Here is a 12,648-nt window from a genome sequence, read left to right as displayed (position 1 = left end):
TCCAGCTCCTAGCCTAGTATTTAGAAGTATTAACAATGAATAGTTTTCCTGAGGCTTAAAAAAGGGGAAGCAGGAGAAATTAAAAATATTAAAGTTTCTGTTACTTATTACGAAGTTCTTTGAGAGTATTACTAAGTAAAAGAAAAAGCCCATAAAATTTGTAAACAGATTCTACTCTTCTCTTCCATGTGTTGCTAAAATTGTTATATAAAATATTTTCTGTTTTTATTTTTCTTTATGGTGGCCACAATTTCTATCAAAGCAGAAGAAAAAGAGGTGAACTATAAAGTGAGACCCAGTTTCATCTCTACTCTGCAATCTAGGAGAAAAACTTTCACCTGAGGACAGGTCAGGTAAGTAATTATTTGTTAATTTATTCTTTGTAATGTTTTGGGGCCATTTGTGGAGCCATAATTTGTCAACTATAGCCATAGATCATTGTTTTAATTCAACTAAGAGAAAATAGTGGTAGACTCCACATTATGGAAAGTTCTTTAACTTTTAAATTACAGAAGCTTGGGTCTCCATTCTAAAGTTGGAAAGGTGTGTGTGTATAGAGCCATGTTCAAGTATGTGTTAACTATTCATAAAAACATATTAAAAACAACAAACTTGTAAGCTGGTCTGGTCTTTGTAATTTAAAAATAATATGAATAGAATTAAAGAAGGTTAAGAAAGCCTTGGAGAACAAGAGTCTGGAAAACAGTTCAAGTTGTTGAGTTTAGAAGAGTGAAGGCTAAGGGATGATATTGCTTTTCAAGTAGTTGAGATGCTGACTTACTGAGGATGGTGCCTGTCCTTTTTCCATCTCTATAGAGGAAAAACAGCAGGAGAAATTTAGATAAGAAGAGTCAAAGCTTTTGAAATTTAGGATGTGTAAGATTAGAATGATTTACCTTGGGAAGTTGTAGAATCCTCTTTTTGGAAGGTCTTCTAAGTACACTGATCATCTGCCAAGAATAGCTTATATATCCATCATAAGACCTTCTAATTTTCTGTTGCTACGGTTTATTTTGACAAACATATGGTGATTTATGTCTAAGGCAGTAGCTAACATGATATATTTCTAATGATAGAATATATGAACTAGTAGAACTTGACTTTAGGAGTATTATAGAAAATTATAAAGTTCTTTTATGAGTACAGAAGTAGTCATGTGTTTTATTCAGTTTGTTCCATTGTTGACCATGTGATCACCATTAACACGTTTAATTTTTCTGGTTCGTATAATGCTCTTCAAATACATATGTTACTGTCAACAGAAATTGAATCACCTCTATCAAGACTAGAGAGAAGGATGGGAGGATAAATTTAAAGATGAGTGTGTTCAGATAGGATTGTTGAGAATGGCTCTCTGAAATGTGAGATAAGGTAGAGATTTCAAACAGTGGAGAGTGGGCCACAGTGTGATGATCTGAAAATGGCATTTGGGAGCAAGGAAGAGGCTGTTCCTCACTTCTTCCCATCGATTCAGAGAAAGCAGAAAATAAGGACTAAATAAGTTATATTGGAAAAGGTGCCTTGTGATCTAAGGAGGAACCAGATTTTTATTAAGAGTAAACTGCAGAGGGACTTCCCTGGTGGTGCAGTGGTTAAGACTCCACATACCCAATGCAGGGGGCCCGGGTTCAATCCCTGGTCAGGGAACTAGATCCCACATGCACGCCACAACTAAGAGTTCGAGTCACAACTGAGGAGCATGCCTGCCACAACTAAGGAGCTGGTGAGCTGCAACTAAGGAGTCCTTGAGCTGCAACTAAGGAAGCCATGTGCAGCAACTAAGACCTGGTACAACCAAATAAATAAATAAATAAAATATTTTTAAAAAAGAGTAAACTGCAGAAAAGTGAAAAATAAATTTGGATAAAAGAGTTTTTCCTCAAATAAATGGACTGTCTAGTAGATGGGGGATAGGGCAGAGGGTAAAGAATGACAGAAGTTGAAGAATTGGGTGTGGAATGAGCGTGGTTGGGGGAGTTTGAGAGTGAAGATGTGCCAGTCACATGCAAAAGGGAAAAAAGACTTGTGCTGATGGAGACGAGTAAATAAAACAGAAGGGAAAGAAGTACTTGAGTAGGAGAGAAGAGTAGACATAGGTTAAAGGAAAATCAGGGCCATTTAGGATAATATTTCTTTGTGAGCAAGGAAGTATTAAACTTGACCAGTTAGGGAGGGTGGGAGGGAGACACAAGAGGGAGGGGATATGGGGATATATGTATATGTATAGCTGATTCACTTTGTTAAACAGCAGGAACTAACACACCATTGTAAAGCAGTTATACTCCAATAAAGATGTTTAAAAAAAAACTATGTACAGTAAGGAAAATGGGAATGGATGGTAATTACTCCAGGTCTGAGAAGGGTACACACATGTGAAAAACAACCAGGCTGAGTGACCCCTTATTTCAAGAAAAGTTTTCTGGGGCAGTGTTCAGAGACTTAATTCTGTTTGGATATTGGTTGTAGAGTTTCTAGGCTCCAAGGACATAGGAAACCTCCAGGAAGACCAGGATCAACACTGAGAGGTCAGTGGGGTTGGGAAGTGCTATGATTATTATCTCCTTCACATCTCTGTATAGAGCTGTAGCCTTTTGTAGGAGACATGTGTAATTCAAGACTATTCCTGGCAGCAAAGAATGGGAAGTTTGCTATTGCCATGTGGGCAGTAGCTTAAAAGAGTTTATAAGTCAATTACCAAGCAGCTTTGAAAGAGTGATTCTTTTTTTTTTTTTTTTTTTTTTTTTGCGGTACGCGGGCCTCTCACTGCTGTGGCCTCTCCCGTTGCAGAGCACAGGCTCCGGACACGCAGGCTCAGCGGCCATGGCTCACGGGCCCAGCCGCTCCACGGCATGTGGGATCTCCCCAGACCGGGGCATGAACCCGTGTCCCCCTGCATCGGCAGGCGGACTCTCAATCACTGAGCCACCAGGGGAGCCCGAAACTGTGATTCTTGATGAATTATTAACTGGGGGGGATTTTGTGTTATTTCATATTTTGCATATAAAGTGAATCTTTATTATCAAATCATTTTACATTTGCATTAAGTGCAACCATATACTATTAGATTTTCCAGTGAAGAATAATGATAGCTAACACCTGTTGAGTGCTTCTTGTGTTCCAGGCACCTTATATATATAAATTCATTTTATTTTCAGACAACTCTTTGAAGTAGGCACTATTATTCTGTCCCTCACTACCTCAAGCCTCACATATGGATGAGGAAAATTGGCACAAAGATTTGTGCCCGATTCTATGGTAGAATGTTCTAATGTGGAACTAGGATTTGCACTCTAGCCTTCTGGCTCCAGAGCCCATGCCCATAACCCCTACACTACTTATCTTTTTATACATAAAAATGGTGATTTGAGGGTTGCTTGGAAACTATTTTACTTTGAATGGTTGGTGACTCGAGTATGTTTATAGGTAGCACAATTTACATCAAAGAAAGTGGCTCTTGTGAGCAGCTACATGGAATGAAAATTGATTAAATGTTTTAAAGAAGTTCATGCCAATACACTCAGTGATGTAAAGGGCTATTGCTTGGGGCAGGCCAGCTGCTTTTATTCAAAAGACCACATTGGGTGGTATAACCTTAGTGAGTTTACTAGGGTCTAACTCTCAGTCTTGTGGTCTTAGAAACCTGATCTGGTCAGTAAGTGTCCCAGAGAGGATTAAATTAGTCTAACGACCTCATCAGCCTAATATGTAAAGCCAGAAAGCAAATTAATTTAAATATTGGTTTGGCCAAAAAGTTCGTTCGGGTTTTTCGGTAACATGGAAAAACCCAAACGACCTTTTTGGCCAACCCAATACAATGAGATAAAATTGTTACAAAAACCGGTTGTACCAGTATGATCAGTGTATTTTCTTCCAGGTGGTGGATATAGATGGGAAACCAAATTGTAAGAGGTTTCTTGGTGAACAGCAGGCACCATGAATATTTCTGGTTTTGGCTTTTCACAGTATTTATCTGTTTTATACATTTCTCAAGGATTTCATCAATAATAGCTGCTATTGGCATGTACTGTCAGTTCTTAAATTATAAATAGCCTCCACCCCTGTGCCCTTCCACCAGGGGCTCTGCTGCCGTAGAAACAGCTGTTGAATAAACATAGGTATTTTAGAGAATCTGTGGGTTCAGAATTGAAGGAAGGGAAGAGTCTGTGAAAAGCAGAGTTACTAAAGGCTGTTAATTTAAGGGATAGACTCCTAAGTAGGATGGGTATGCCTGAGTAGAGATCTCTTTACCTAAAGTGTATTTCTATAGCACTGCCTGAGGAGCTTCCCCCCGCTTCTCTTATATTGCTTGAAATTTCACCAAATAGAGATTGCTTTTCATTTTTCAAACATTCTCTTAAAACTGTAAATGTCTATGTGTGGAGATATTCTTAGTGACCTTCCTTATACCCATTCCCTATTGCTTACCTTCATTTTGTTAGGGACAGCAATGTTCCCAGCTTCAAGCAAAAAATCCTGACTAGTTGAAGCCAGTCATGACAATCCCATTCTCCTTTGCCAGTGATCATGAAGGGAAGGCTCCCAAGTTCAGGGATGGCTTTTGCTTTCCTGATAAAGAGAACAGTGGTGGCTGGTACTCTCCTCTTTTCCCCTTCTTTGTGCCTTAAATGCAGACATGAAGCCTGGAGATATAGCAGCCATCTTTGCAACTATGAGATGACAAGTATGAGAGAGAAAAGATGATTCTGACAAGCTGAGGACCATGAAGGAGAAGGATTGAAAGAGTCTGGACATTGTTGAACAGCTCTTCCAATCTTGGACTGCCTACCTCCAGACATTATGGAGAAAAATAAGGAAAGTTATAATCCTTGTTATACAGTAGCAAAGCATTTGATTAATCTGTACCTGCTGTTCTGTGGAAGGCTGACTATGCAAACTGAGACTGTAGTGTTAGGAGAAATGAAAGGAAGAATTTGGAATATTGTGCTATATTGGTGACTTCTTGTGGCTTTTCAGTAGGATCCTACAGAAGGGAGTGAACTCAAATTAGTGCTCCTCAGCATGAAAGCAGAGAGGGCAGAAGAACATAGCTTTGCTCCAGAGGTATTCTACCTTTAGCTTGTACTCTAAATTGACAAAAGAGCCCTGTAATTTGGAATTTTGTAGGGATTAAGGGTAGGACCTTCTTACCTAAGACTATTGTTGGAATTGCCTTGTCTGTTATGAGAGCTCAGAGGTCAGCGGCTAAGAGATTAGAATCTCCAGGCTTAAAGATTATTTCTGGAAATGTTTTTTGGGTGTGGTTGCTCACACAAGGAATTGATCTGAAGCAGACAGACCAGAAGCTTGATATGTTTTTGAGGGAACCTGCAGTACAAAGCTGGCGATTCCTTGTGATTGTCTCTACCTTCCAAGCAATCCTCATCCTTTCCTCCCTGAGTCAGACCAGTGTGAAGTAGGCTACAAAAGCTGTGGATCCCCTGGGAAAGACATCTGCTTCAAAACCTGCCTTAGAAATGGCTACAGAGAACAATGACAAAGCAGATCCTCCTGAGACTTAAAGTAGGCGCTGTCGGATTGACTGGCCAAGGGATTTACTTTATTGCCTGCCCAGGAATCTGTGATTTCTGTCTAGGAAGATATGATATAGATTGTGGATTGTTGACTACTGTGTACTTCCTCTTATCTCCCTTTCTTAATGGAATTTTTTGGGGGTCATTCTGTTCTTTCTTTTTCATCGTTGTATATATGGGAGGGGAGTGGTTAAGAGACAGCTTCCCTTTTAGCCATACAAGTGGTCAGATAAGAGTTGTGATATTTGGACTTGATAGAGCAGACAGAAAATCAACCAAAGATCCTGCGTCATGCAGTAATTGGATGAGATAGTGGGGGATGAGTACGTTGAAGAGAGGATGAGTATGTTGTGTTTAACACATGTGTAAGAAGTATGTGTGTGCATATTGAGTTGAGGACTGGCAGACACTGTTGGCTGGCCAATCCATATCCATTTCTTACCTCTGCCATAAAAATTAGCAAAGTTAAATATTTGATTTTCCAGTCTTCTTTACTGCTACAGTAGTCATGTAATACAATTCTAGCCCATAAACCTGCTAGGGGACTTCATTGAAGGCTTTCCCTTTTTCTGATAAAAGGGTCAGACAGCGCTGGGGTTAACTTTTTTCTTGCTTTGACCTTAGATGTGATGCTTGGAGCTGCAGTGACCATCTTGAAAGCATTAGGCAACAAACACGAATATTAAAAGTAAATACACTCAGGATGGTGAAGCAAAAATATTGAAGATATGGATAGCACCATTGATGGGTAAACACCAACCTTAGCAATCACCAGTTCAAGATTTTTTGTCTTGTGAGAGAAGTGAATCCATATTTGTTTATGCTGTTGTGAACTGAATTCTCTGTTACCTGCAATCCAAAGCATTCTAAACTGATGCAGTATAAATGTCTCTTTCCTATACTGCAACCTCAAGGATAGTTTTTATTTGTTGGTTCATTTTTACCATGAAGTCTTATTAGTAAATAGTTATATGAAGTGAGGAAAATATTTTTTTCCAATGGATAATGGAATTTTTAATGGTGTATTCACATAAAAGAACACTATACAGCAGTGAACAATCTACAACTGCATATGGCAATATGGATGAACCTCAGATATATAATACTGAGTGAAAGAAGCAGACATAGGACTTTCCTAGCAGTCCAGTGGTCAAGACTCTGTGCTTCAGATGCAGGGGGTGTGGGTTTGATCCCTGGAGGAAAAGATTTTTTTAAAAAAACTTTGACAATAGCCTGATTCACATATAAATTGCATTATTGATGCGTTACTGTTGACAGGCATCTCCTCCATATGTGGCTTATCTTACATTTTTACTTTTTGGAGTAGAATATTGGCATGGCTCAGCATGCACATTTAATATAATTAGGGAACACCTTTTGGAAATTGGTTTCTCCTGCTGAGGTATACAGCAAGAAAAGCTAAAAATTGTTACAACCAAATAGAAGTCTTCAGGAAGAAATTGCTGACTGGAGTAGAACAGGTTCAATGTAAGTCTTGACTTTTGTATAGGACAATCTTTTATTTCTGCATCATTGACTACTAGTAAATGTTTACTACTTCCAAAATGATGTTTTACTCTAGAGCCTTTATATCAGAACATGTACTTTTTCTTCCAGTGTCCTTTTAAATGTTTTTGTTCATCATTTCAGAAAAATTTTTTATTCCAGTTTTTGACTCAACCATATGAGGTTCGTGATTGTACTTTTCTATTTTTGCCTTTCTGAAAATTAATTAGTGGTAATAGCCATGTGTGCCAGCTTTTTATATCAAAAAGAAATGCTTGAACACTAACCAAAGGTAAATATGGAATTAAGGAGAACAGACATATTTATTTGGATGTATTTTATAGAAAAATTACATTTGGCTTCAAGAAAAGCTAGCTTTTTAATTTGTGTTCACATATTGACAAAATGTGATCCAAATCATTTTTTTCACTTCCTAAAAAAGTATTTTAATCTGAAAGTTTCTTTTAAAATACATTAAATTCTAAAAACAAAAGCTTTTATTTATTTATTTTATTATTATTATTATTATTTTTTGCGATATGCGGGCCTCTCACTGTTGTGGCCTCTCCCGTTGCAGAGCACAGGCTCCAGACACGCAGGCCCAGCGGCCATGGCTCACGGGCCCAGCCGCTCCGTGGCATGTGGGATCTTCCCGGACCGGGGCATGAACCCGTGTCCCCTGCATTGGCAGGCAGACTCTCAACCACTGCGCCACCAGGGAAGCCCTAAAAACAAAAGCTTTTAAATTATTTTTAGAATAAGCTGGAAAGGCCTGACACTGAAGATCCTATTATTACCATATCTAAATATACATGAAGTGATTTTGGCGTATTGAGATATATTGGTCTCCACTGTGATTTTCTTGCTTGCTGGTTTCATACATGACATTTTGCTTTCCTTTCCTGATGTACCCTGAGTCAGTCCTGCCAAAAAACTACTAATATTGTAAGACTAGCAAGCTAACATCTAAGTGGGAAATTCTTAAATATATGATAAGGATATTTTTAGCCAACCGATGAAAACTCTTTTTGATCTATTTCTACTAAGATTTGAACACTCTATAGAAAGAGTTTGAAACAGAGTGTAAAGCTTGGGGATTTTCTTGATTTAAATTACTCTTATTTTTAAGCATGTATTATTAGTGGAGTGGTGGCTTTTATGACTACTGTATAAAGTCTGCTGGGTGATTCTCTATCTACTTTTTATGGTTAAGTTTGCTGGCTTAAATCCTATATGATGTACATGTGCCCATCTTCTTTCACTATGAGAAGCAGCCTTGCTAGGTGGATGCCTCCCACTCTGGCCTCATCTTATGCCATTATCTGTTCAAACTTCACAGGTGGTCTTTTAGTACAGGTACCCTAGTTATCTGACTGTTATCTAAGTTCCCACAGTTATGAGATTCCAAAGGGAAGCCAAAGTTATAATAACACTCACTAATGAACAAACCACTTATAAAATTGGTTGTCCCTCATGCATGCATCCTTGTCTAGCTTAGAGGCATTGTTGGCCAGTCTTTTTAAGATTGTTGAATACTCCTATAAAACACAAATACAATACAAGTGATTTTAGGGCAAAATTGTGAATCTTGAAAAGATGTAGGAGAGATGATGAAAATGATGTTGGTGAACTCAAATCACAAATGAAACCAATGACAAATGAAGATTTGGCAGAGTTAGGCCACAACAATTGAAAAATAGAGAAATTGCAATGATGATGATGACTCTCATCTCTTAAAATATTTGGATATCAGGATTAGAGGAGGGCCTTGGGAAAATTGTCAACAATGTCAAAATTTTTATAGCCTTCTTTACAACTGTCCATATGGAAACTAGACATTAGATGAAATCTGTTTATATATAACACAATTTTGTCAGAAAAATTATGCCCAAATCCCCACTTGATTTGTTCCTTCTAAGAATTAGCGCACACTGGTATCGCTTATATGTGGAATCTAAAAACATGGTACAAATGAACCTATTTATAAAACAGAAATAGTCACAGATGTAGAAAACAAACTTATGGCTACCAAGGGGAAAGGGGGGGGTGGGAGGGATAAACTGGGGAATTGGGATTGACATATAAACACAACTATATATAAAATAGATAGCTAATAAGAACCTACTGTATAGCACAGGGAACTCTACTCAATAGTTTGTAATGACCTATATGGGAATAAAATCTAAAATAAAGTGGATATATGTATATGTATAAATGATTCACTTTGCTGTACAGCAGAAACTAGCACAACATTGGAAATCAACTATACTCCAATAAAAATTAATTATGGGGCTTCCCTGGTGGCTCAGTGGTTGAGAGTCCGCCTGCCGATGCAGGGGACACGGGTTCGTGCCCCAGTCCGGGAAGATCCCACGTGCCGTGGAGTGGCTGGGCCCGTGAGCCATGGCCGCTGAGCCTGCGCGCCCAGAGCCTGTGTTCCACAATGGGAGAGGCCATGACAGTGAGAGGCCCGCGTACAGGGAAAAAAAAAAAAATTAATTATGAAAAAAGAATTAGCACATAATTACAATTATAACCCAAATTTGTTAAATAAAAGATGAAATAAACATCAAAATTCTTACCACTATTTTTTTAAATTTAATTTAATTTTTATTTATTTATTTGTGGTTGCATTGGGTCTTCGTTGCTGTGTGCAGGCTCTCCCCAGCTGCGGTGAGCAGGGGCCATTCCCTGCCGCTGTGCGTGGGCCTCTCATTGCGGTGGCCTCTCCTGTCGCGTGGCAGCAGCTCCAGGTACGCGGGCTTCAGCATCTGTGGCATGCAGGCTCAGTAGTTGTGGCTCACGGGTTCCAGAGCACAGGCTCAGCAGTTGTGGCACACGAGGTCAGTTGCTCCACACCAGCATAGTTGCTCCACACCAGCTCAGTTGCTCCGTGGCATGTGGGATCCTCCTGGACCAGGGATCGAACCTGTATCCCTTGCGTTGGCAGGCGGATTCTTAACCATTACGCCCACCAGGGAAGTTTCTTACCCCTCTTTTTATACGAAATTTTCATCTCTTTTAAGTAGCCTTTTTTTTTTTTGGCTGTGCCATGAGGTGTTCAGGATCTTAGTTCCCCAGCCAGGAATCGAATTCATGCCCCCTGCATTGGGAGCGTGGAGTCTTAACCACTGGCCCACCAGGGAAGTCCCTACGTGGACTAACTTTAAATGGCTTTTTTTTATATAATAGCAATCATCTTCAGAGAAAGAGGATCTCAGATACATTCTGTACCTGGGATTTAAAAGAATTTTATATATCCTATATCTTGGATTTTGAGAATATATTTACATATTCCATTTATAAGTAAATTCATAAGACTAAGTATGTATAGTTTATTTACCATGGCAAATTTTTTAAAATTCTGCCACTTACAAGCTGTACCTTGGGAAAAGCCACTTCACTTCTCTTAGCGTCAGTTTCCTTTGTAAAAAGAAGATAATCCCTACATTGTAAAACTATTGTTAAGTCCTGTATAAGGTATATGAAGCTTTTATTATTTTGTCTGGCATACTGTGAGTGCACAGGAAATGGTAGCCATTATTATTAACTCACATGGATATTAATGTCATTCACATGTGAACATTTTTTTGACTTTGATTTTTTATCCACATTTCTTGTTCATAAAATACTGAGAGGGCATCGAGCAATTCTGTGAAGCCAAAATATCATAGATCTAATTTAGGTTCATTCTTTTTTTTTTCTTAACGTCTCTATTGGAGTATAATTGCTTTACAATGGTGTGTTAGTTTCTGCTTTATAACAAAGTGAATCAGCTATACATATACATACATCCCCATATCTCTTACATCTCCCTCCCTCCCACCCTCCCTATCCCACCCCTCTAGGTGGTCACAAAGCACCGAGCTAATCTCCCTATGCTATGCGGCTGTTTCCCACTAGCTATCTATTTTACATTTGGTAATGTATATATGTCCATGCCGCTCTCTCACTTCGTCCCAGCTTACCCTTCCCCCTCCCCATGTCCTCAAGTCGATTCTCTAGTAAGTCTGCGTCTTTATTCCCGTCTTGCCCCTAGGTTCTTCATGACCATTTTTTTTTTTTTTTAGATTCCATATATATTAGGTTCATTCTTGAGTAATCAGTTGTATTATCTGAATCTGTTTCACATTTGGGGGCTAACAAAGATTTTCTTCTTGACCAGTCACTAGCCAGGGTCCTCTAAACCCTCTTCTCAACTAAGCCTCATCCTTGAACAGAACAGTAACATACCTTCTAACAGCTGAAGGCCACATCCCTAGAATTACACTCCCTCCCACCCCCAAAGTGCCTGCCTCAGGAAACTCAAGGTTGCCAAAAGAATTTACCCAAAGATAGGGTTCCTATCTCCCACCCTCTATGGGAGTGTAGGAGCCTACCTTAGATAACTGACAGTTAACAAACCCAGATGGGACGCACATGGAAAAACCACCCCACCTTCTTGCTTTTTGTAATTTTTCAATTCCTCAACTCTGTTAAGCCCCCATTCACCTCCCCTCCCTATTCCCTCATTCTCCCTTTAAAACACCCAGTCAACTTTGTCCAAATCAAAGTTGAATTCAGTTCATGTTACCTTTTCATTTTGTTGATGGTTTCTTTGCTGTACAGAAGTTTTTTAGTTTGATACTCTTTGTTTTGGCTCTTGTTGACTTTGGTTTTGGAATCAGATCCAAAAAATCATTGCCAAGACCATATCAAGGTACTAACTGCCTAAGTTTTCTTCTAGTTTTATGGTTTCAGGTCTTACATTCAAGTCTTTAATCAATTTTGAGTTAATTTTTGTGTATGCTATAAGTTAGTAGTTTCATTCTTTTGCATGAGACTATCCAGTTTTCCCAATACCATTTAGTGAAGAGACTGTCCTTTCCCATTGTATATTATTGCCTTCTTTGTCATAGATTAACTTACCATATAGGCATGGGTTTATTTCTTGGCTGTCTATTCTGTTCCATTGTTGTATGTGTCTGTTTTTATGCCAATACAATACAGTTTTGATTACTATAGCATTGTAATAGAATTTGAAATTGGGGAATGTGATGCCTCCAGCTTTGTTCTTTCTCAGCGTTGCTTTGGCTATTCAGAGTCTTTAGTAGTTCCATACAGATTTTAGGGTGATTGGTTCTATTTCTGTGAAAAATGCCATTGGGGTTTTGATAGGGCTTGTCATATATAGCCTTTATTATGCTGAGAAACGTTTCATCTACATCCATTTTGTTGAGAGTTTTTATCATAAATAGATATTGAATTTACCACCGTGTTCTTAGTTTCTTTACCATAGAGTTCTTCATTTCTTCTTGTGGAATCAGGCTTCAGTCTGGGATCATTTACCTTTAGCCTGAAGAAATTTCTTTGTGGTTTTTTTGTAGAGTAGGTCTATTAGCCACAAATACTCTCAGCTTTCATTTTGAAGTGTCTCTATTTTGTGTCATTCCTTGAAGAATATTTTTCTTAGGTACAAATTTCTGGGATAGAAGAATTTTTGTTTTTTCTTCAGCACTTGAAAGAGGTCCTTATTCTTCTCTTCTGACTTATTTTGTGATGAGAAATTAGCCATTGGTTTTTTTTAAAATAACATCACCCTATTTCCTGCACCCCCCAGTTCCTGGCAACC

General features: G+C 38.6%; 1 protein-coding gene across 2 annotated transcripts in view; it reads left to right on the top strand.

The window, feature by feature from the left end:
- NRG4 (neuregulin 4) overlaps positions 1-12,648 on the top strand; it is a 132,992-nt gene that overhangs the window by 7,845 nt on the left and 112,499 nt on the right. The window contains exon 3 of one of the 2 annotated variants that reach the window (XM_032623010.1): positions 266-353. The gene's annotated coding sequence lies outside the window, so the exon portion shown is untranslated. Of the gene's footprint in view, positions 1-262; positions 354-12,648 lie in introns of both variants that reach the window. The other variant, XM_032623009.1, reaches the window with a different exon arrangement.

This window comes from Phocoena sinus, chromosome 2 (assembly GCF_008692025.1).
Source record: "Phocoena sinus isolate mPhoSin1 chromosome 2, mPhoSin1.pri, whole genome shotgun sequence".
Classification (NCBI taxonomy): domain Eukaryota; kingdom Metazoa; phylum Chordata; class Mammalia; order Artiodactyla; family Phocoenidae; genus Phocoena; species Phocoena sinus.
This window is presented reverse-complemented; position numbering and strand designations above follow the sequence as displayed.